At 38.8% G+C, this 25,235-nt stretch overlaps 1 non-coding gene and 1 pseudogene across 1 annotated transcript; both read left to right on the forward strand.

The window, feature by feature from the left end:
* Positions 1 to 676: 676 nt before the first annotated feature.
* LOC139006329 (phosphatidylinositol 3-kinase regulatory subunit beta-like) lies at positions 677 to 25,235 on the forward strand (annotated as a pseudogene).
* On the forward strand, positions 21,013 to 21,144 carry LOC139007923 (small Cajal body-specific RNA 20). Its single transcript, XR_011471049.1, has one exon. It is a non-coding gene; the product is annotated as a small Cajal body-specific RNA 20 (non-coding RNA).

A 25,235-nucleotide genomic window follows, 5' to 3' on the forward strand; every position in this document is an offset into this window, starting at 1 on the left:
AATTATTGCCACTTTATTGTAGATGAGATAAATGAAACTTAGAGATATTAAATAACTTTCCTAGGTCTTGTGTTGCCAGATTTATCGAATAAAAATAAAGAATTCCCAGTTAAAACTGAATTTCAGATATACAAAGAATAATTTTTTATTAATCCTCACCTGTGTATATATATTTTTACATTGATTTTTAGAGATAGTGGAAGGGAGGGAGAGAGAGAAAGAGAGATGAGAGAGAGAGAGAGAGAGAGAGAGAGAGAGAGAGAGAGAGAGAGAGAGAAACATCAGTGTGAGAGAGACACATCGATTAGTAGCCCCCTGCATGCACCCTGACCGCAGCTAGGGATTGAACCTGCAACCCAGGTATGTGCCTTTGACTGGGAATCAAATACAGGACCCTTTGGTGTGAGGGCTGATCTATCCACTGAGCCACTAGCCAGGGTGAATATTATTTTTTTTAGGTACAAGTATATCCTGTGCAATACTTGGCACATTCTTGTAACTGAACAATTATCCATTCGTGAACTAACATTTAAATTTAACTGAGTGTCCTATATTATCCAGCTGCCCTATTTAGATCACACAGCTAAGTAAATGGTGGTCCTGTTATTGTTGTAAATAGCTAGTTTTTAATATTAATAATGGGAAGAGAGCAAAGGAAAGGCCAGACATTATAAGCATGGTCATCAGGAAGTTACAGCTTCACACTTCCCACAGTAAACCACCAGTTCATTCCCTGAACATCACTGAGGAAAAGAGTCCAACAAAGGTGGAAACTGGAGTATTTGCAGTGAAGTTGGGTGAGGTAGGGAAGGTACATGCCTGTCAGTCTAACGTGGCAAAAGATAATTGGCTGGAGGGGTAGAGCCACTGCAAACATGCAAAATCCTGAAGGGTTAATTGGTTAAGCTCCCAGTTATAATTCCCAAAGAGTTCTCTCCTGTGCTCCTACTCCCCTGCTCCATGATGCCTACTTACCCATGTGCCTCCATAACCATGTGTCCTTAAGCAGCCCCATGGCACATGGCCATGCGGACCCCACAGGCAATGGGTTGCAGCTGGGAGCACAAGCTCAGCTGGCCAGATTCTGGACTGGACTGGACTTTAATATGGAGCAGAGACTTTGGGAAGTGGCCTTAATCCTAGCCCTGATGAAGACCAGTTTGGACTTTTTCCAAGTGAGACAGAGAGAGATGGGACTGTGGAAGGGAAACCCCTTAATTTTACATCATCAATAAAGCTTTCCACAAAGTTCCATCCCCTATGGGCGCTTCAGGAAATTCTTTCCCAATTCTCACCTCAAGAGCTCCACTTCCACCAGTAATAGGTGGGAACACAGAGGGCACCCCACTGACAACAGTCCCAGAATGTGAAATCAGGTCTATAGGATCTGCATACACTTTGTCCTCAAAACTCCATGGTCTGTTTTCAGAGAAGAAAAAAATGGCAGCTTAATGCTTTCTTTACACTGTTAAATCTCAGGATTGTTTCCTACAGCTCTTCGGCTTGATTTATTCCCAGTATCAAATGCTGAAATCTACTGTTCCTGGCTCCCTATATGGTTCTTATGGACCCAATAGAATAACTCCTGCCAAAGACATGAAGCATGTAGTCATCTCTGTTTCTGTGGTTGTATTTATTATTCCCGCAATGTTAAAAGCCTCCAAATTCTTTTGGCATTTCTCCTAACTCAACACTCTGCTTCCCATTGCTTACTCAATTTGCATTTTACAAGCCTCTCCACTTCCCCCACCAATCACATATTCTGGGCCAGTAGCTTTTCAAGCTGCTTTTCCAGAAAGTGGTTTCCTTGAAAGAGAAAATATTTTATTTGTAAAATATAAAAGGATATTTTGGACAAGATGAAACTGAGTAAAACATATATGATATATTCTATTTTCACTATTGGTTTTGGAATCTATAATAATAAAAGGGTAATATGCTAATTAGACCAGACGTCTTCCAGACGTCCTTCCTGACAAAGCTGGGGCCAGAGGGAAGCCAGTGGTCCTGGGTACCTGCAGGCAGCCCAAGGGAAGCCAGCCCAGGTCCCGGGTGCCTGCAGGTGGCCCAAGGGAAGCCAGCCTGGGTCCCAGGTGCTGGAGGGAAGCCAGTGCCAGCAGCCTGGGTCCTGGGTGCCAGAGGGAAGCCGATGCTGGCAGCTGGGGGAAGGAAGGTCTACTCTTGCATGAATTTTTGTGCATTGGGCCTCTAATCTATATATATAAAAAACCAGCTACCTTACGACCAGAGACCAGAACACCACAGCCCCTTGCCCAGGCTGGCCCCAACCCCCAGGGAGCAGTTAGGGGTGCCCCTAGGCAACGCTATAGGGTGCGAGTTGATGGGGAAAGTCAAAGAAATAGAGGGGAAGGTCTTAAGGGTCTGCAGGGTTGGGGTGGTCGGCCTGGAGTAGGTTTGGATTGTGCTGGGGAAGGAAGAGGAAGATCCGATTGGAAACGGTTCAGCACAGTACCTTTCTCATCGCGAACCAGGACGGCGCCAGCCGGGGACTGAATGGGCAGTTGTTTCATGAGTGCGCTTGGGACCGACATGTTCATGGCAGTGTCAGTACTCCCAAAACTTCACTGATTCCAAATAGTAAACAGCTATCAACGTCAAAGAACAGAAAAATCCTCTACAACTATAGGCCCTGGACTTGCAACAGGACTGAAGGAAACACCATTTAAGGAGGAGCTAGAAAAACCAGAAGTATGCGACCAGAAGATTGTGGGATTGTGGAGGACGCCTGGGCGCCTATGGCTAGAAGTGAGCCTGTTATTGTGCATGTACATAGTCAGCCCTATAGTCCTCAGTCTCGCAGTATTTGGACGTGACTTCTGGTGGGAAATTATTTCTATTGATGTTTGCTGCTTCCTTGTGGCGAGGAAGATCAGAATGAAAGGTTTTGTTTGTTACCTTGGTTTGAAGTGGAGGATAAGACCCGCAAGTACAACCAGCTCTATGAGGAGTACGCACGCACCTCCCAGGAACTGCGGATAAAGTGCACAACAATTGAAGCCTTCAGTGAAACCATCAAGATCTTTGAAGAGCAGGGCCAGACTCAAGAGAAGTGCAGCAAGGAGTATCTGGATCACTTCCAGTATGAGGCTAATGAAAAAGAGATGCAGAGGATCCTGCTCAACTCAGAACGGCTCAAGTCTCGCATCTCTGAGATACATGAGAGGCTCATGAAGCTGGAACAGGAGCTGTGGACACAGGCCTTGGACAACCGGGAGATTGATAAGCGTATGAACAGCCTGAAGCCAGACCTCATGCAGCTGCGCAAGATCTGAGACCAGTACCTGGTATGGCTCACCCAGAAAGGCGCCCAGCAGAAGAAAATAAAAAATGAGACTGAAGACCAGTATGCACTGATGGAGGAGGAGGATGACCTCCCCCACCATGAGGAACGAACCTGGTATGTGGGCAAGATCAACCGCACGCAGGCTGAGGAAATCCTGAAGGTAAGTGGGATGGTACCTTCCTCATCTGTGAGAGCGGCCAGCGGGGCTGCTATGCCTGCTCTGTGGTGGAGGACAGAGATACCAAGCACTGTGTCATCTACCACAGGGCCACTGGCTTGGGTTTTGTGGAGCCCTAAAACCTGTACGGGTCTCTGAAGGAGCTGGTGCTGCATTACCAGAGCACCTCCCTCGTGCAACACAACAATGCACTTACCATCACACTGGCACATCCCATGGGAGCCTGGCCTCCGCTCAGCCTGCTGACTCATACAGAGCAGGACTCCATCTTTCTGTCTGTCTGTCTTCTTTGTGAATCTTTCTCTGTCTCAATCTCTGTCTTGCTTTCTCTGAGTCTCTCTCTTCCTGTCACTCTTTCTATCCACATCTCTGTCCTCTCTGTCTCTCTTAGTCTCTATACCTCTAAGTCTCTGTTAAAGGAGCATAACTCCTCCACCTCATGCCCCCTTTCCCCATGGGCACTGCCCTAGCCTGTCTCTGGCTGCCCCTACCAGTTCCTACAGTTCGCCCTGCCTGTACCTGCCATTTTTACAAAGGCCCCTGGGGTGCTCAGCCCCAGGTTGGTGCCCTGATTTTTAAGCCATAGACCTGCGGTCAGGGCAGGAAGAAGGCAGGAAGGAACTTTCCTGCCTTTCCATTCCAAGAACCTCACCTGTGACATTTGGGGCCAGGCAGGTCCCTCCCCACAGACCCAACTTCCCCTCCAAACCCTGAAGTGAAACCCGCACCGGTTACCCCCACATGGAGCTGCTGCCCAGAAGCCCTCCTCCCCAAAAAGCAAAATTATTAAAAATAACCTCAAGAGCTGGGCCCTATCTGACCCCAGGCTTCCCAGGAACCGAGGCTGCTACAGGTACTGCTGGGCCAGCTGAGATGCACCGCTGCCCACAGCACCTCCGCTCAATGCAGTTTCAAAGCTTCTCCTTGATCGTGCTGGGTTCTGATTTTGTTTTGACTGTAAACCCATTTTCTCCTCTTTTGGGACAAGAACCTCGGTTTTCTATGCTGCCAAGGATCCCCCCTCCTGCCTGCCCAGTTAAGCTGGCCGGTGGGTTTTGTATGGTACGTTGATACTGATGTGGATATAAAACATTGAACTCAAAAGGAAAATGGGACAGTGACGAATAAGAAACTTTGGAGACAATGAAGGGCAGTTTGTACAGAGCTAAGAATTAGAGTTTAATTGGGATAGAAATCCTGCTAATAGCACCTGATGCCTGAAATCTGAGCACTCTACTTTTAGGTTTTCCAGTTCAAGTTTTTGGAGACTGCCTATTAAAACATTCCTGGTTGGAAAGAGTTTGTATAGAAGCCCATAAGTATTAAGTATTAGCTGTGTTTACCATGCTTAGCTCTCTGTGAGGAATATGGAGTAATGTTAAATGCCTCATGTTCTCAAGAAGCTTGATTTTTAAAATAAAAAATAAAGAAGAAATATAAATATTAAAAATAAAAAAGAAGAAGCTTGAGTTTTAGGGGCGAAATCAGGCAGCCAGGCGAATGCTTAGGGGCAATCAGGCAGGCAGGCAGAGCCGTTAGGAGCCAGCGGTCCCAGATTTTGAGAGGGTGCAGGCCGGGCTGAGGGACCTGCGTCAGCCCCCGCTCCCCCATGCACAAATTTCATGCACCGGGCCTCTAGTAAAATATAAACAGATGCAATTGTTTTATTGGTATTAACTTTGTCTCCTGGGACTAAATTGTCAAAGAATTAAACTTTTGGTGCCCCCTCTTTTCATGTGTATTATAAAGATAAAATCCATAATAAATAGGGAAAGAGAATGTTCAGAAATCAGCAAGTTAATAAAATAAAGGCAAAGGTTTTCTTTGGAAACTGTATTAATTTGGGGGGAAATTTTAAAAAGAGGGGACAAAAAACACTAAATTTTAGGAAGCATACTTATAGACAGCTTTGTTTTTTAGTCTGATAAAGGCAATGTTAAAGATACACTTAGTGAAGGCCACGCAATTGCTGAGAATACCCTTTTTTTACTAAATGCTTAGAAATTTTCTAATTGTGGGATACTTAAAAAATTTTCATCAAAGAAAGAAAAAACAGATTTAAACGGTAAATACAAGGTATAAACATATAGCATATTTCTATATGTAAATGCTTCAATAACAATCCTAGTTTTATTATGCAGCAATATAACAATGTGACAAAGTTACTGAAATAAACTAGGCATTTTGAAACACCAAAGTGTTATGTATTTTAAATGGATAAGGAAAAAATTAAGAATGGAAATCCTGAAGTGACTTAATAAGTAGAATAGATATAGCTATCTGGAATGTTTTAAAGGAAGTAGTCAAATTAAAAATTAACTTTAAAAATAAGGAAATTCCTGAGCTAAAGGAGAAGAATGACATCCAATACATCAGAGGTGAGACAATGGTGGAACAATTTACTATGAAACTAGGCCAATGCTACAAGTCAGGATTTTGTTTGTATGGTTTTCTGAAGAGCTGGTTTATCAGTACAACACAAAAATTACTGTTATAACTTGAAATTAGTTTCCAAATATGATTATAGGAAATATATTTTGGTATGTTTTATCAAAGAGTAGCCTAAGTATCTTCTTAAATTATTTCTTACTTACTAGGTCAAAAGTCAAAAACAGTCCCCTCAGTAAAACTCTACCTTTATTAATTAGTTTCTGAGGGAAATTTCTCTAAATTTTCTTGTTAGCTTTTTCTTTCTTTCTTTCTTTTTAAAATATATTTTATTGATTTTTTACAGAGAGGAAGAGAGAGGGATAGAGAGTTAGAAACATCGATGAGAGAGAAACATCGATCAGCTGCCTCCTGCACATCTCCTACTGAGGATGTGCCCACCAAGGTACATGCCCTTGACCGGAATCGAACCTGGGACCCTTCAATCTGAAGGCCAACGCTCTATCCACTGAGCCAAACCAGTTAGGGCTCTTGTTAGCTTTTGATGCATTTCATTTTTTAAAGATAATGCTAAGACCAACATTTCTTATGCAAAGGAGAAATAAAGCTGCTATCTATTTAATTAAAAGACAGCTGTCAAATGAAGAAAACATGAAACCATGGGAAAAGGGGCACAAACTTGTCTGAAAAAAAAAGATACTTCTAATTTTAAAGAATGGATTATTTTTCTTTTGTTACATATTTAAGTGTTAATTTATGTAAAATTTTAATTTATGTAAAAAATGTATGTATGTTTGCCCAGGTGCTTTGAATATAATTAGAGAGAATGTTTATTAGATTAAGAATAATTGGATGACAAAATACGAAGTGTTAGCATTTTAAATTATATTTAAAATGTATACCTCAAATTTTGGGATAAGTAAAAAAAAAAAACAGAGAGTAAAATGGCTTGTCACAGTGCTGCTTCCTCAGTATTCACTTGCTTGAATAAATACCTTAAATGAATATAACATATAAAGCAAAATATTGCATTTGCTAAAATAAATGCACATTTAAATGTGCACAGCTACAGATGGCTACAGCTCTTAGAGAAATAAATAGGGCTCAGTCTAAAATGAATGTAAGACATTGAAAGAAGCATAAAACCATTTTATGGAACATGATAAAATGAAAACTGATTGACAGGTAATGAACTATAAAATCTACATTGAAATGAAAATTACACAGAAAAAGAATAGCACATGGCCTTATTCTTATAGTCTTAGGGTTGAAAAATTGAAAATTTTCTAAACCATCAGCTCACAAAAATTAAGCAAATTAAAAACTGATGAAAAATCTATGTGCTATGATTGCTATGATTGAATTAGCCAGTTGCTAAGATAGAAATGTGCAATGCAATTTAACTTTGTGATATCAGAATGATCTTCCGACTCATATTAGATTGAATTGGCAGTTGAAAATGAGATGTTTCCTGCATATATGTGTGCTTATTTATCCACCCTTATGTTTCTAGATAATTCTTCCTCTACCAGAGGATTAAAGCATATGTTAGAGATCTAAATTCTGCATTTAGATCAGCATACCCAGGTAGACCTTATTTTGGTAGTTTACAATTTAATAGTCTGAATTGTGTAGCTATAACTAGTAAACATTTCGTTTTATTGCTAATTTTATGTAACTGTTCTGCATAAAATTTAAACTGCCTCGCTCATGGAAAGTATGTCTTTATACGTTAACTCCCTATCTTTTTTTTATCTGCCTAAGGAATGTGGTAGAAAAAACATCTGCACTTTACCTCTTACATTAAAAAACTAACTAAAACTTGTTGTATAAATGAAAGCAATAATGGTGAAGTTATAAGGATATACCACAAGCTTATCTCAGGACACAAGAGCATGCATACACACATGGATCAGCTATCATTTATTGAAAACCTATTATTAAAAAATAAAATAAAAAGACAACCTATTATTTGTCAGGTTCTACTCTAGAATTTGTATATACATTAAAATTGTTTAATTTCATACTGGACTCTAATAAGATATGTAATGCTATTTCTCCTAATCACTTATGACAAGGCTAGGGCACAAAGACATGAAGAAAGTTTGCCAAATTTGTACAGGTAGTATATGGCCATAACCTATTCCAAATTCAGTAGCCTTACTCCCAAAGATGTTTTCTTAACCTTTACAAGCCAAGTTGTTGTTGTTTTTCTTAACAGGTATATATTTTAATTATACCCAAACTGGATTTACAGCTAAATTATAGAGCAATCAACCTGAATACCCAAATGAAGGCTAGCTGAACTAAAATATTATAACCAAGGATTTGCAGAAGAAGCCACATAGGGACTGGTGAGAAGGGTAGAGAAGTGGAAAGGGCTATCACCAGCACTCAGGTGTGGTAGCAAAGAGCGAGGAATATCTTGGCTGCAAAACTCCCTACCCCCCTGGAGCATGGGGTCCCAAACCCACCCAGAAATCCCCATCTTAGAGCAACAGAGATAGGAAGAGGAGCCCACATAGCATCTGGTGATGAAAATCAGTGGGGATTCAGCACGCCTGGGAGACCCAGATGCCACTTTCCCAGGGAGGAGCACTTTGCTTGTGGAAAGGGGTTCACAATGCCGTGTGCAGGTGTTATGTTTTATTGAGTTGTACACTTGAAACCTCTATGGTTTTGTGAACCAATGTCACCCCAATAAATTCAATTAAAATAAAAATCTGTAGCTCCACTTATACTCTAAAGAACAGATGCTGAATCCTGAAAACCTACATTTAAATCTATTGGCTTCAAGTGGGTCTATAATCCTCTGAAAAAATATGTGCACATATTTGTGCAAATATGTATATTTGGTTTGGACACTAAAACCAATTTGGAGCGTGTAACTCAAGTCTTCTCTTAAACTTGTATAATCCTAGAGCTGTCAAGATGATGTGGATTAATATGGAAAGAGGGAGCAGCGATAAAGCTAGATTGTGTCATGGTTAAAAAAATATATTTGAGAGGGAGGCTAGCAAATCTGAATATGACCTAGGGCCACTTAGAACCTGTGCAAATGTGGTAAATTTTCCTTAACTTCTCTGTAGCCCCAGGTTTGTCATTAGGTAATTGGTTACAATTGCAATATGGATCTTATTAGGCATCCTATAAACAATTTTGATATACATAAAGTGTGTAAATTTATAAAATTTCACTGTGAATCTTATATCTTTATCAGTTATTATGTGAACCTTGGAAAAGCCAAGTAATTTATTCTAAAACTCAGGCCACATGTGTTAAAATAATGACTATTTTAGTCAAATGTGGCAGAGTAACAAACCACCCTAAACTTGGTGGCTTAAAAAATAAAGATGAATTTTGCTATTTTGTCAGGGTTCAGTAAGAACAGCCTATCTCTGCTCCACAGGACACCACCTGCTGGGGGTGACTCAACGGCTTGGGCTGAAAGCATTTGAAGGCTTCTCCCTGCTCATGCCTGGAAGTCAGTATTGATTGTCACCAGGAGTGTCCACTGGGCTTTCAACCAGAACGCCTACATGTAGCATCTCCCTGTGGCTACTAGACCTATCACTATGGCTAGGATCCAAAAGTAAGCACCTAGAAAAAAACAGGCAGATTCTATATCATTTTTATGACCTAATGTCAGAAATTACAGTGTCCCATCTGTCATAATCACAAGCACACCCAAATTCAAGAGGAGGGAACATGAAGCCCACTTCTCAGTGAGAAGAGTGTCAAAACCACAATGTAAGAGCACTGAGGTGGCGTTATTATTGCAGCAAATTTTGAAAGATACAGTCTAACCACAGCTATTTAACAGGTAAGGATATTGCCAGAGTGGAACAATGTGTCTGAAAATGGGTTGCAATATCTTAATTTCAGTAATCAAAATCAATCATGTGTGCGTGAGTACATGGTAAGCACTATTATATAGTTAAATGTTATCATTATTATTCAGCATACAAAAAATGTTAAATTACAGATATGCTTGAAACTTTTGCTAAATCTTTAAATTTTTCTAGAGCTCAGATTGAAAATATTGCAAAATTTTAAAAGAAGGGCACAAGTGTGATGGAGTTTAGAACATTAAAAATATTTAGAGCTTGAAGTTTAGGCTATTTTAAAAATTAGCTGCAGTATATATTCTAGATTGGTTTCATTAATATATTGAATGTTAGAAACTTTTGATCACCAATATCAGAATTTTCAACAGCCACAGTGGAAGCCCAGAGACAGAAAGAAATGTATTTCCCCATGCAGAGTGGAAATAACTTTCAAATCATATGGAGGAAAATGATCCTTTAGGAATAAAGACTAGCTAAAACTGAGTCCTTCCTAAAGAACTTTCTAAGAGATATACTTCAGGAAGAAGAAAAAGGATCCAGAATTAGAAAAAAAATGATATTAAAGATACTAAAATATACATGGGTATATCTAATTTTTTTAAAAAATGTATACATCAATAATAAAATTACACCTAATCTGTGAGTTGAAAACAATAACAGAGCCCTGGCAGGTGTTGCTCAGTAATTAGAGTGTGGGTCCATGCACCAAAGGGTCACAGGTTCAATAGCCGAGCCAGGGTATGTACCAGGGTTTGCAGGTTTGATGCCAGGCCCTGATCAGGATGCATGCAGTGAAGCAACCAACTGATGTGTCTCTCTCATGTCTCTCTCTCTCTCTCTCTCTCTCTCTCTTTCTTTGTCTCTCTCTCTGTCCCCTCCCTCTCTCCTTTTCACTCTCTCTAAAAACCAATGGAAAAAATATCCTTGGGTGGGGGTTAATAAAAAAAATTACAGAATTAAAATATTGGTATATAGTAGCATAAAAGTATTGCTTTATGGAAGGGTAAAACTTTTCATACACTTTAGACAGGTAAAGGCAAACTTATGTAGCAAAGAGCCAGATAGTATTGTTTTGTGAATTCTGCATAATTTTTACTTCAAAACCTGTGGAGGACTATACAATGAATGACTAAAATCCAAAACACTGACAACACCAAATGCTGGTGAGAATTCCGAACAACAGGAAATCACATTCATCGCTGGTGCCAAAGCAAAATGGTACAGTCACTTTGGAAGAAAATTTTACTCAACACACTATCATCATATGATCCAGCAATTGTGCTCCTAGTACTTTATTCAAATGAGTTGAAAATTCATGTCCACACAAGCAATACCTACACATGAATGCTATAGCAAATTTATTACTATTGCAAAAACTGCACAGCAACCAAAAATATCCTTCATTAGGTGAAAAGAGATATAATAATAAAAGTGTAGTATGCTAATTAGACCGGATGTCCTTCCAGACAACCTCTGGATGAAGCCAGGGCTATGAGGGAAGCTTGGGTCCCGGGTGCCAGAGGGAAGCTGGTGCCAGCAGGTGGGGGAAGAAAGGCCTACTCTTGCATGAATTTCATGCATTGGGCCTCTACTAAATAAATAAAAATTCAGACAATGGAATATTATTCAAGTGCTTAAAGGAAATAAGCTATAAAGCCACAAAAACACAAAAAGGCATGGAGGAACTTTTTTAAAAATTCTTTATTGTTTAAAGTATTAATATACTCCCTGGCCACCTCCACCCCCAGCACATGCCCTCACCCCCCTAGTGTCTGTGTCCATTGGTTATACTTATCTGCATGCATACAAGTCCTTTGGTTGATCTCTTACCCCCGCTTCCTACCCTCCCCTGACTTCCCTCTGAAGTTTTATAGTCTGTTCGATGCTTCCATGTCTCTGACTCTACTTTTCATCAGTTTATGTTGTTCATTAAATCCACAAATGAGTGAGATCATGTGATATTTATCTTTCTCCGACTGTCTTATTTTGCTTAGCATAATGCTCTCCAACATGGAGGAATTTAAATTCATAATGTTAAGTAAATCTAAAAGCCTATGTAATGTATGATTCCAACTATATGACATTCTGGAAAAGACAAAACTATGGAGACAGTAAAAAGATTAGTGATTGTCAAAGGTATGAGGTGATGGAGGAATGAATAGGTAGAACATGGGATTAATAGGAAAATGAAAGTATTTGTATGATACTGAGCCAGGCTGAGCCTCTCTTAAATAGATGAATGGTATTGTCTAATTACCATTAGATTTTTTAAAAAATATTCATTTATTGAGCCACTCCTAGGTAAGTTTAAAGTATCTCTTCAGGCACTCATCAAAGAGCTCCACTCTGAGCATGCTTTGGTAGACACCTGCCCTCAAGCAGCGTCCCTGGAGAGCCGAGAGCTCAGTATTGCCCCCACCGAGGAACCTGGAAAACAAAGGTGGGAACCTGGAAAGCAAAGAAATCTACTCTGCCCCTGCCTGAGGAGCCAGGCTCCATATGTCAGACCTGGCAGCAGTTTGTGGCGCCATATTCTTTATTGGTGTGTGTTCCCCTGCTGTATTGAGCTCTCTTCCCTTCTCCTTTTCCTCCACTTGCTGTGAGTAAATCCCTTCGTTTGCATCAGTTTTGCCTCTTCTCTTGATTTCTATCTTGAAGGGAGGAAAGTAGCTCTTTGAAGGTGACGATATTATGATGGCGGATACATGTCATTTTACATTTGTCCAAATGCATAGGAGGTACAACACCAAGACTAAACTCTAATGTAAACGGTAGTCGTTGAGAGACTATGATGTGTCATTATGGGTTCCTCAATTCTAACAAATGTACGTCCCTGGCTCGGGATGCTGATGGTGGAGAAGGCTGCACATGTACCTGTATATGAAGGGATATGAGAACTCTGTACTTTCCACCGAAATTTCCTGTGCCCCTAAACTGTTCTAAAAAATAAAATTTATATATTTTTAAAAACCAATTGTTCTTGTATGCACAATGGAAAATGGTAAATAAATACACCAAGAAATGATATTATGTTTTAATAATAATAAAGAAAATGTGTCCTGATAAATGTGGATTTATCCCAGCAATGTAATTGTGGTTTAATATTAGAAAACCAATAAACATAACTCACCACATAAAGGATTAAAGGAGCAAATAAATTAATTATATAATAAATGCAGTAAACATGTTTTTAAAATTCAAAATTTAAGTGTCATATAGTTATTCATATAAAAATAATAATAGTAGAAAGGACCATCTAAATCAAAGCAACAATTAAAATAATTTTACCTCTTCCAAATAAGCAAAAGTGTATAAACTCTCATAGTATTCATTGTTGGCTGAACAATGGGATATTTTATCACCTGTTAGTGGGAGAATACTCTGTTTCAACCACTCTTTTTTTTTCCTTCTGGGAAGGAAATGTTATTATAGGCTACGTAGGACTGGGGTAGTATTTTATGTTTTATTGTGGCAATAGCTAACCTTTAAGTCAGATCTGAGAGTTATGAGAGAGGGAGCAAGAAGTAAATAATACCAATAGCCCATGTTTCCTATAATGGATGTATGCAGAGTACTGTGGGAACACAAAGGGGAATTAAACAAAAATGACACAAATTGGTCTAAGTGTCAAAGGAGTTCTAGAGGAGTTTAGATCAGGCCAGAGCTGTATGCAGTCTGATATAGGGGGTTTGCTTGTTCAGAACAAGAGACCAGATTGAATAAAGCCGGAAGCAAGAAAGACTAAGACACATTTGAGGATCTCTAAATAGTCTAGTACCACAGGCATAAGGATTGTTTATAGAAAAATTAGTAGAAATAAGGTTAGAGAATAAGACAGATGCTGGATTAATAAAGGCCTTATTTGTTACAGTTGATTTCATGGTAGGACAATGTTAACAGTACAGCATTTACTTTTGTCAGTTTCTTATTGGAGGGCCTATTCTATAATCTAAAAGTTTAATAAACCAAATATGATATTGACAGATAATGAGTCACTCCTGATAAGTATCTTATTAGTACTCACAAAGTTATTAATATTTCAATAATATCGTTCTGAAAGAATGATGGACACAATTATGTATAATCCTATCTAATAAAAGAGAAAAATGGTAATTAGCGTACGACCGCTACCCTTCCCATTGGCTAATCAGAGCGATATGCAAATTAACTGCCAGTCAAGATGGCGATTAACCGCCAACAAAGATGGCGGCTAATTTGCATACTGAAAGCAGGATCGGACAGCACTATTCTGCCTGCCCCGCTGCCATCCGGGCCTGCTATCTGTGACCCTGATGCCAGGTGACCCCTGTGCAACCCTACCCAGGGTTGGCAGACGTGACCCCAGCCATCTGCTACTGGCCAGGCCCCAAACCGGCTCTCCCTCTGGAGATCCCCCGGCACTGGCGGGAACTGCTGCCCCTCAGCCAGCAGTCACACCCCCAACAGGCCCTCCCACCAGGGATGAGCAACCAGTGATCCCACAGCAGGATAGGGCAGCCTGCAGCCAGCCCCTGTGTGCGTCTGCCCGTGGGATCGCTGAGGCGAGGTGCAGGAAAGGGCGGCCTGCAGCCAGCCCCCCTGTGCCCTGTCCCTGGGTAGCCCTGGGGATCCCACAGCAAGGAAGGGCGCCCCACCCTGGCCACAGATCAAGAGAGAGTACAACATGCAGTGGCGGCGAGGAACCTGAGAGATCAAGAGAGAGGGGCTCCTGCTGAAAGCCTTCAGGGTATGGCTGGGGGTAGGCCCCCAGCAGACACACACACACACACACACACACACACACAACACCTACTCTGAGCTTCTCATGTGGTTAGGAGCAGACCACCAGTGGACACACACACACACATACACAAACACATGGCAACTGCTCGGAGCCTATGTGGTGGGGCTGTGGGCAGGCCCCCAGTAGACAGACAGACACACACACACACACACACACACAAACACCTGGGGACGGCTGCACCGAGCCTCTGCTGCCAGACTGTGGCCATCAGTAGGACATCCACTGAGGGCTCCCTGACTGAGGAGAAGGCTTGGCTGAGGGAACCCCATCCCCCAGTGCACGAATTTCGTGCACCGGGCCTCTAGTATATATTATAATAGATTATGTATGTTACTATAAGCAGCATATTCATCACAACACACAATATATAATCATATAGTAATTAGTATATTATATGTTAATATACATGTATATTAATGATAATATAATATATTCATATATGTATATCTATAGAGAGAGAGAGAGACAGAGACAGAGATAGAGATAGAGATAGAGATGGAGATGGAGCTAAAGATAGAGGTAGAGATAGAGAGATATAGATACAGATATAGATATATATGTTCAGGGCTCTTACAACTTTGGGAAGACTAAAAGTTTCTTCTTCCTTAAAATATAACTTTCCCAGTTTAGGAGAAATAAGCTTTGGTCTAGAAAGTAGCTTTTGGAGAACAAGACCTTTAACATGTTCACAATTGTACAATTAAAGCCTCAATTATAGTTGGTGCTCAACAAATGTTTACTGACGAATCAAATTCATCTCCTAATTAGAAAGTGTTTGATATATGCATACTCTGGGTTCAAATCTTCACATTTCCACTAAATCTACCTTAGAGCAAGTAACTTTTTTTTTCCTCTTGGTTTTTAAAATTTTAACAATGGAAGTATGTAATTCCTACTTCCTGGGGGTGGTGAAAACGTTTACCATTTAAGATGCCACAAAATGCCGGAGTATATTACCTGCCATCCAGGAGACATTTAAATTAATGGTAACTATTATTATCATTGCTGTTCAACACCCCCTCCATCACTCTTGCTGATGCCCAAGCTTGTGGAAGTTAAAGTCTACCAACCACAAATAGAAACATTCGTCACATCTTGTCAGAAAAGGTTAAATACAGTGCTAGCCAAAGACGTAAGATCAGTTTTCTTCTGACTTGTTTTTTTATATACTTCAGTTGTGCCGCCTTTAAGGAGCTCATTAACAATACTGCTTCTTCAGTTTCTACAGGCATCACACTAAGAGAAATTATTTTTTTTATTCTCATCCTATTTCATCCTCTCTCTTGGTCTTCCCTTACCCACATAGGAAAGGGCATTTTCTCTGCTCTTAAAAAAATTTACAGCAGTCTACTCCCTCTTTGTCCTCACAGGAAAGTGAATTGGCCTTATCGTATAGCAATATAGTGCCACAGTCCAAAAGCTTAAGTTTAATTCACTCATTAGTGAGAAATGCCCTACCTGGAGAAAGATAATGGCGATCTAATGCATATGCTACATAGCTTCCCAATAGAGTGTTCCTTTTAAAAAGAAACAATTAGATGACTAAATTAGATCTTAAGCACTGATCTACCTATATACCCCACAGAATATGTAATTAGAAATTTAAGCACTCAGCCAGATATTAAGTCATTGGAGACATTTCTATCAGAAGCCAATAGTATTACAAAAATGTTAATTTTCTAAAACCATTGTAAATTCCTTAAACATTGTAAAGTGCACATAAAGTTGATTGAGCAAGCCAATTCAGATAAATGGGTCAGATAAATAATGCTGTACTTATGCGAAATGCAAGCTATATTCTAGTTATCAAGTAGGTATTTAAAAACCATGACAAAGGATAATGGAAATGGTGTGGCAAAGAGTCAGTTACATTCAAGAAAACATGCACCCCTTAAAAAATAATTGATCATCATCTCATGATGACATTGAGTCAGGTGACAGAGGAAAACAGGCTATTTCCTTTCCCCTTATAGGCACTGTCTCCAACACAATCACATTGTGGTGAGGGCTACAATATGTGAATCTGGGGTGAAGCACCAATCAGTCTATAACACATGGATATTCAAAATGACCAAATGAACATAGTTTTAACTTTTATTCTTTTAAGAAATTCATACACAAGAAAGGATGACTAGAGAAACATGTGAGTAAGATGGAAATATGTAGGAGAAAAACATGGTTCCATATTTGAAATCAGAAAATTCACTTATGGATGATTAGAAATTCTTTGCAAGCTGCTCTCCTTATTTTCACTTTTACTTCTAAATTGATATACTCTCTTTTTTTTCTACTATGGGAACAAATCCTAGATTAATTCTAAACTGTGTGAACCTCTGGGGTATCGACCTGTCTGGACGTGTTAACAGATTTGTTAGATGAGTCTAAAGGAGTCCTATTTGCATAAGGAACTAAGGAGTCTCATGGGATGGGGAGGAAGGGACAGGATTTATGGTCATAAGCTTAATCTGTTAAAAGAAAAAGTCATCTGTGCAAGAGAAAGCATATGCTACGTCAATCAGAATTATCCATCAGCCTAGTATATGGTATATTGCATGAAAAAATCTGAAGGTACTAAGGCCAAAGCAGCAACTATTTTGTATTCATATACTGTATCTAAGTGTTACAATTATTACAAAAGAGGCATTTTCTTCTTATTTTTTTAACACAACTCTAAAGATTTGGCTTGATGAGGACTGCAGGGTACTGTCAGGACAGTGGCATTGCCCAGCATACGGTAGGATCAGGAATTACCCTGAGGAAACAGAAAACCATGATAACATTTAGAAAAGGTTGAGCGCCTGGTGTATTCTCTAATGACGTTGAGATGAAATAGAAATTGTTCTTAGCACAGGGGCCAGCATAGTTTAGGAAACTGATGTTAGTAAGAGGAAGAGGAATAAAATTACAAATGCCAGTAGCAAATGGCCTGACATATCTGTAGCTGGTGTAATCAAACGTCACAGTGTGGCAGGAACAGCGCTGACTTACAGCCGATGGACAGAATATTCATTAAAGTGCCCCTCTGCCCTCTCCACCATTTCCCGTTTTGGAAACCTACTCCAGGAGGAGAGAACGTTGGAAGAAGTTTGAAAGAGCCTTAGCAAGATAAGGACAGAAGTAAAATGTAAGTTGTGCTTTGTGGAGTTATATTGCATCATATGGTATTGTACTATATTTAGAGTACCGAAAGATTTCAAGTACTCTCAGCCATGTTACTGGTTGATCACTAAGGTCTGCTAACAGTGACAAAAATAAAACAGAAGAGAAAGTTCTTTAGTTTTACGATTACTTTGTGCACATGTCTGGGCCAATATTTTTTTCCAACAAAAAATTCAGTTCCAGTACATTTCTCTTGGACATATTAAGGAAGGTACTGGATTTCTCGGTGTGTGTGTGTGTGTGTGTGTGTGTGTGTGTGTGTGTGTGAAAACAATTGGAGATAATTGTGTTCACTGGAAAGAAGAGGCCCTCCTAGCCCTCACAAGGCTTAACTTTGGGAACAAAAGTTACAAACTCCAGACACAGATAGGAAGGGTTTCAGACTCTCCGGATAGAATGGAAATCAGAAAAAGACTTCCTTTATTGCTTTAAATCAGCGGTTCTCAACCTGTGGGTCGTGACCCCTTTGGCAGTCGAATGACCCTTTCCCAGGGGTCGCCTAAGACCATACGGCATATCAGATATTTACACTACGATTCATAACAGTAGCAACATTACAGTTATGAAGTAGCAATGAAAATAATTTTATGGTTGGGTCACAACATGAGGAACTGTATTTAAAGGGCCAGAAGGTTGAGAACCACTGCTTTAGATGCATGACAGAAATCTAGAACCCAAATTGATTTTATTTCTGAATCAAGGGTACAGTTATACCACGTCTGAAAATTCTCCCTATTATAAGTGAGAATTATACTTAGTAACTGTTCCTATTATATGGTGTTAGATGTTTTCAGTAAATACCAGAGAAATTGATATGTATGCAATATTAAGGCTTATCAGGGTTTCTAATTTTGGCCTCGATAATTCCTCTTATAGGGGTTATTCTATGCATTGTAGGATTTTTTAGCAGCATTCTTGGCCTCTATCCACAAGATTCTCATACTACGGTTCCCCACCCCCACAGTAACTCAGAACATTGTCAAATTTCCTCAGAGTGGGGAAGATGGGGAGAAGAAAAACACAGTCCCAGGTTGAGAACCTCTGGCTTAGATAGAATACCACTGTGAATTTCTTGAAATGGGACTCCATGTACATTTGCTCATGGAAGCAAAATTTAGAAATCTCACACACAACCTTACTTGTGTAGACACAGCCTCCCTGTCTGGGCTTAACGCCAGGATTAAAATTAAGTATCTCCCAATTCCCTAAGACAATCAGGAAACACATTTTTCTACCTCCCTTCCTCCTACCCTGACACTATTTCTTTTGGACAATTAAACTGCAGTACTTTAGGCTCCTTAGAGAAAAGCTACTGTGTAAATGCAAAGTAATAATGGATAGTAGCCAAGTAAAATGAAAGAAACTATACTAAAAGCTAATTGTCTAAATTGAGAAGTTGATGCTCATGAATAAATATTCATGGACATATTTTCATACTAGTAAACTGAAGTAGTACCAGACTCGTACTATCAGATTAATTTGAAGCCAAAAGAGACATATTTTTGAAACTAGAGACATTGATCTTGTGGTGATCTATAACAATAACTGCATTTCTACCATAGAAGGTGAATAATATAATCTTAAAATGATAAATGCCACTGCTGTGGCTAGATGCACATGTATTAATTTGATTTGCTTTAATGGAATTTTTTCCCTAAGGGTCCTGGTGGTAGGCAGAAAACTTATAATGCATAAGAAATGGTTGTTCTTACTGTTACTTTTATCACAGAAAACACAATCACTGACTATGCTTCAGCATCAACATAAATATTCAAATACTAATATCCTGCTGCCCAGTGGGAATTTGAGAGTTTGGGTGATGAAATACACATTGTTGAAAGGAAAGTTTCATTAATTCCAAGGAGAAAAAAAAATGTGGTTATGTGTTCCCTGAAAAGACTAATTCTGTTTAATTAGTTAATTGTAGGCTTGATTTCATTGTGAAAGGTAATGGGATAAGTAGTTAATTATACTATAAATTTATCTAATTTATTTGATAATCTAGCTGAGTTGAATAGCTGAATTAAGGCTAATAACTTAATCTTGGTAATAAATAAAAAATAGCATTACTTTGGAATAGAGGGCTAAGTGAGCTCATGGGTATTTCTTTTTATTTTAATTTATCTTTATTGTTGAAAATATTACACCCGCCCCCCCTTTTCCCTCCATTGACCCCCTCCACCCCACTCCTGCCTCCTCCCTTTTATGTGTGTGTCCTCTAGTCCTCTGCCTCCCCACTACTCAAACGTTCCTTGTCCCAGCCGCTGAACTAGCCTGACTCGATCACATGCTGAACTCTTCCTCATTTATCCATTTACACATGCTAATCTTTCAGCTTGGAAAACTGCATCTAATCTGTAATAGCCTTATACTCATTTACTTTTAAAATTCAGCTCCCTAGATTTTACCTCCTTCATAACATCTTGCCTCTATTCCTTTAAGTACATCAAGTCTCTCCTCCACTGATTTGCTCCCCACTCTGTTCTATCACCTACCTCATCCTAAAGCAGTTTATCAGTTCACTTACTACTTCCTCAAGAACTTGAGCTCTTTAAGGTCAGGACACTCTCTTACTGACATTTCCTACTGAACACAGTAAACTCACAGAGCACATGCCATATAGACAAATGCCAAATAAGTGAAAGAACTAATGAATAAATTTTAACTACTTTATAGTTTGAAATCACTTTTTAGTAGGTATTATAATATAAAATTAACACATATTTATTTACGTACTTCTTATCTGTATTCCCTTTTCCCTACTGGCACCACAAGCACCTCCAAGTTTCTTAATGGAGAACTGACATTATTTTTTACTCTATTTCCATCTCACTCCTAGCAGTTCCTAATAAATATTTATTGAAGAAAGAATCATGCTATTGTTAAATGATTCTTGATAACTTGTGGAGTGGATAGCTCATTTACAAATAAGCTAAAATTTTAATTCAGAGGACACGTTAGTACTACATTCAATCATTGATACAATACTAGGTATCCATCAATGATTTGTAAAAAACACTAATACTACAGTGACTTGGAATGAGGTTTAAATCATGGGTCTTCTGCATGTAATTCTTATAAAAATTGTCCTGTAGCATAGTGCACATTGTATTTTAAGACATCTGTCAATAAAGGACAGGAGAATGTGTTTATGCTAAAAAAAAAAAAAAAAAGAAATTCTATAGTTCGGATATGACAAGGGATATCTGATAGAGAAAAGAGTGGATATGTAAGCAGGATTTGAAGATAAGAGTGAAAGAGAAGATGATTGTGGTCTAGCCCTTGGATGGAGGTGGAGGGAATTAATACAAAAACCCAGGTAAAGGTTTGAATTTGGAAATTAAGGTGGTAGGGCCTCTCTTCCATAAGGATACAGGGGGTTTCTTTTCTCCTCAGCCAAGACTGGAGGCCAAGGTCAACCCTTGAGGGTCATTGTTGGAGCTGCCCTGAGTTGGGAAGCCTTGTTTTCCTACCTCAGACATTTGTAAAAATAAAGAAGATGGCAATATTTCATTTAAAACAATGCACACTCCCTTTCATAGTGTTTTGTCTTAAAGACCATAGTTCTTTATAATGGCTAACATAGCCTTCCTAGCTCCTCATTATCATATTATCTCCTTGATTTCAGCTATGTGACCTTCTTTCAGTTCTTAAAAGTATTCAGGGCCTTCACTCATGCTATTCCCTTTGTCTGTAGCTATCTTCTTCATCTTCCTTTCTTCTTTGCCTGATATTCAAGTCTCGCCTTAGATAGCACCTCATTAAGAAAAATGTTCCTAACTCTCTATATTAGGTTAGAGGGTAGCAAATTATAGATACTTTATGAATTGCTATATTACATGAAAATCTATATTGTCACTACACTATAACCCCATGTTATTAGGCAAAGAATCTGTATTCTTTGCTAATACAGCTCTAACTCTCAACATAATGTTTGACAAATTTTTATTGAAAAATGAAGACATACAGTGGTCAGATTAGAAAGAATGGAACATTAAAATATCAATATTTATAGAGACAGAAAAGCAGATGTATTTCAATATTATATACCTTTTTTTTCATGGTGAACTAGCTAAGTAGAGTTGAAAATTTTCAGAAAAATAAGAAAATTTAGCATCAGACAAAGTGAAGAATTTAATAGGAAATAAATGAAGACTCAATTTAAACCCACTCATTAGCCAACAATATCCTTAGCCAATAAATAAATCTGAGATCATCAATGCAGTTCTCCAAATTCTTCCTTGCCCTGCTAGGACACACCCTGCTCCAAATTTGACAGATGAAATTTCTAAGCAATTTAGGCAAGAAATCACTTCCACAAAGCAAATTATTTGAGTTATAAAATATATTCATTTAATACTCTGATAATTATAAAGCTGGAACTAACATTTATCAGTGGATTATGTCCCATAAATGGTTACAGTTCAAGATTATTATGATCAGCAACTTTGACTGACCAGAGAGATACCCTAAGGCATTCCATAGATCATGATTTTCCATTACCTTTCTACTGGAAGTCTGATACATACACAGGAAGGCTGACCTTTTTTCAACCATTTCTTTCTTCTTTCTCTTATTCCTGGTGTCCTTGGAGGGGGAAGGTGGAGAGGATGATTATAAAACAGCTGCCAATCTTTCTCTTACTACTTAGTATCCCAAGTTCATTTAAATCAATTGCCAGATAATCACAAGAAATCATGCACACAATTTTAATGTGGTAATGTTTTAATATCCAATTTATAGAAGACATCTGAAGAAAAAAATAATCTACAAACCCCAAGCTTTAACTAAACTACTTTGTAGAGAGAAAAAAACATATAAAACAATATATTCACATCCTATTGTGATCCTTAGATGACATTGATCAGTGAATGATGTCTCTCTCTCTCAAATTATCTTATTGTACTATACACACCCTTCTCATGATGATGTGAAATAATAAAATGCCTACATGATGAGATGAAGTGAATGAAACATTATTAAAGTAAAATAAGAGTTACTTGAACACAAGCACTACAGTACCGTAACAGCTGACCTGTTAATTAAGAGGGCTACAAAGTGCCTAATGGGCAGGAAGCATGTACAACATGAATACTAGGGACAAAGGGATGAATCATGTCCTGGGGAGGTGGAAGTATGACTGCACAAGATTTCATCACTCTACCAGAACCCAATGCAATTTAAAACTTATAAATTATTGATTTCTGGAATTTTCTGTTTAATAGTTTCAGAACTTGGTTGATTGTAGGTAATTGAAAATGAGGAAAACAAAATCTTGGATAAGGAGGCACACTATATGTTTAACCTCATTTTTCAGATAAACCAACTGTCATATTAAGAGCTTAATCATATCCATATTTTCTAACTCAATGTCCTCATGCATCATAGGCACCAGATTTTATTATCATTGTTCTTTGCTTCTGTGGCATTTAAGTAGAGAGCTGAGTAGAAAATGGCTTTTTTTTTATGTAGATACTTTCCTCTATCCCCCATTGCCTTAAAAATGTAATGAGTCTTCTACTTCCACAAAATAATCACAGGACTTCATTCAAGGAGGGATTGTAAACATCACTACATTTAAAGATGATAAAGAGAATAAATTAAAGCCTAAAGGAAACCAAAAATATTTTTCTTAATTTTCCCTTTTTTAAATTAGGAAAAAAACAAAAACCTGACCCTAAACTATAACTTCTTTCTGAGCCTCTTTTAATTGTAAACATACCTACGCCTTTTTAAACATAGAAACCCTTTTCCCCTTAATAATTTCTCTTATCGTCTCACAAGAACAGCTCCACATACTAGTTTCTTCATGGATATAATTAAGAATAGATAGTAAATTGATTGTTTCAAAACAGTTTACATTCAGGTGTTAATGTCACATTAATCCTAATGTGGTCTTCAATTACGGCCAATTCTCAAGCAGGGTGGTAAAGAGGTAGAGTAATCAATCATCCCCAAAACTCAGAAATTGAAAGGTTCCCGGTCAATAACTGTGCCTCTGAGATCAGCATAAAATTATACATTGAAGGCATTTGCTAGGTGGGCGACGCTAATATGTAGCATCAGTGTCAGTGAACACTGGCTATCTTAGGGCCTAAGGAAATCAAGCTTTAGCTTATTTCTCTGGGTGAGGAGCTGACAATTATCTTGACTAGTATATTTTGCAGGATGAGAGTAGAGAAGAGTCTGTTTTTGCTGCTGGAAACAATAAAAAAGAATATCACCCTCAGGCAATGAAGCAATGCCAGTGTAATGGATGGGTTCTTTAGAAAAAGGAAAAGTAAGAAAGATAATAGAAGGTATTTGGTAAACATTTATTACTTTCCACTATGTACTGAGCAAGCAAGGGAATAAGTTCAAGTAGTGGGAAATGCATATCCAGGGATACACTTACTGTCAAAATAATGAAGTTTAAGCCTCACAGCCCTTTGTTTTCTGTAGACTCCTTCTGAGAAAGGTTCTATCAATATTTGATATGACCATATATTTTTGTAAAATTTGCAAAAGCATTTTGTACTCTTCTTTTTAACCGTTTGAGTCCCAAGCAGCGCGATTGCGCTGCTGAGATTTTATGTCAAGAAAACATACGATTCGTTTGAGTCCCAGGGGGTATTGAAAAAACACTGTCGAAGAATCCCAAACAGCACAACCGCGCTTTCTCTAAATGAGTACGAAAAGACCCAAACAGCGTGATAGCGCTTGTTTTATTTTATGTCGAGAAATACCAAGCAGTGCGATCGCGCTGCTTGGGATTCAAACGGTTAATGACAGCTCCCCTTTCCCATATTGTTCAGACTGTAGTCATCCTCAACTCTATCTTCCTGCGCATGCAGTTCCTGAAATTGTTCATTAAGATGACCACTTTTAATGATTCTGGGAGAGGATATATGCACTTCATATCCTTATAAGATTTGAGCTCGTTTCTCTTTGCAGCTTTGCAGGGCTTCCTCTGTAAGCATGGACTTTTTGTAAAAGCAACAGTAACTGAAAAAAAGTGGGTTTTTTACTTGTCATTCAAAATGTACTTTGCACATAGAACATCAAAAGCTTTTGACATTTGACTTCAGCTGTCAGTGGCGGCTTCTCTCTCTCAGGAGGAGTCACTTGGGGGGTCATTTATAGGGCAGCCAGGATGTATTCTGAGACTAAAGTGGTGGGTAAACATATCCCCAGGGCCAGCCTAGACTCAATTATCTCATCCACATTATGCCTGTGAAGGCAGTTTATTTATAAAAATCTGCTAGAGATGTTTGGAGTTTTGAATGAGAATAGCAATCAAAGAAGCCAGAGCTATAGAGCCAAATTAATTCCAGGAGACATTAGGCAGAGAAAGATACCGAATCAGGGGCACACGGAGTAATCCGATGATCACATGGATCCTAAAAGTTTTCTTATGTCCTCTGGAATCTCTTTGGGCAACAGGTGGAATGGACTGATAACTATGCCTTCGATTTGTACTGTGACATTTCTGTGCAGGTTCACAGTTTTGTGACTCTGTCTCTTCCTGCCAGCCTAGCTATCATGATCCCCCAAATAAAAGAAGCCAAGAACAAACATGAGTATAAGACTGTCTAA

Source organism: Myotis yumanensis, unplaced genomic scaffold (assembly GCF_028538775.1).
Source record: "Myotis yumanensis isolate MYYU_CA2020_CCGP unplaced genomic scaffold, mMyoYum1.0.hap1 SCAF_3, whole genome shotgun sequence".
Taxonomy (NCBI): Eukaryota; Metazoa; Chordata; class Mammalia; order Chiroptera; family Vespertilionidae; genus Myotis; species Myotis yumanensis.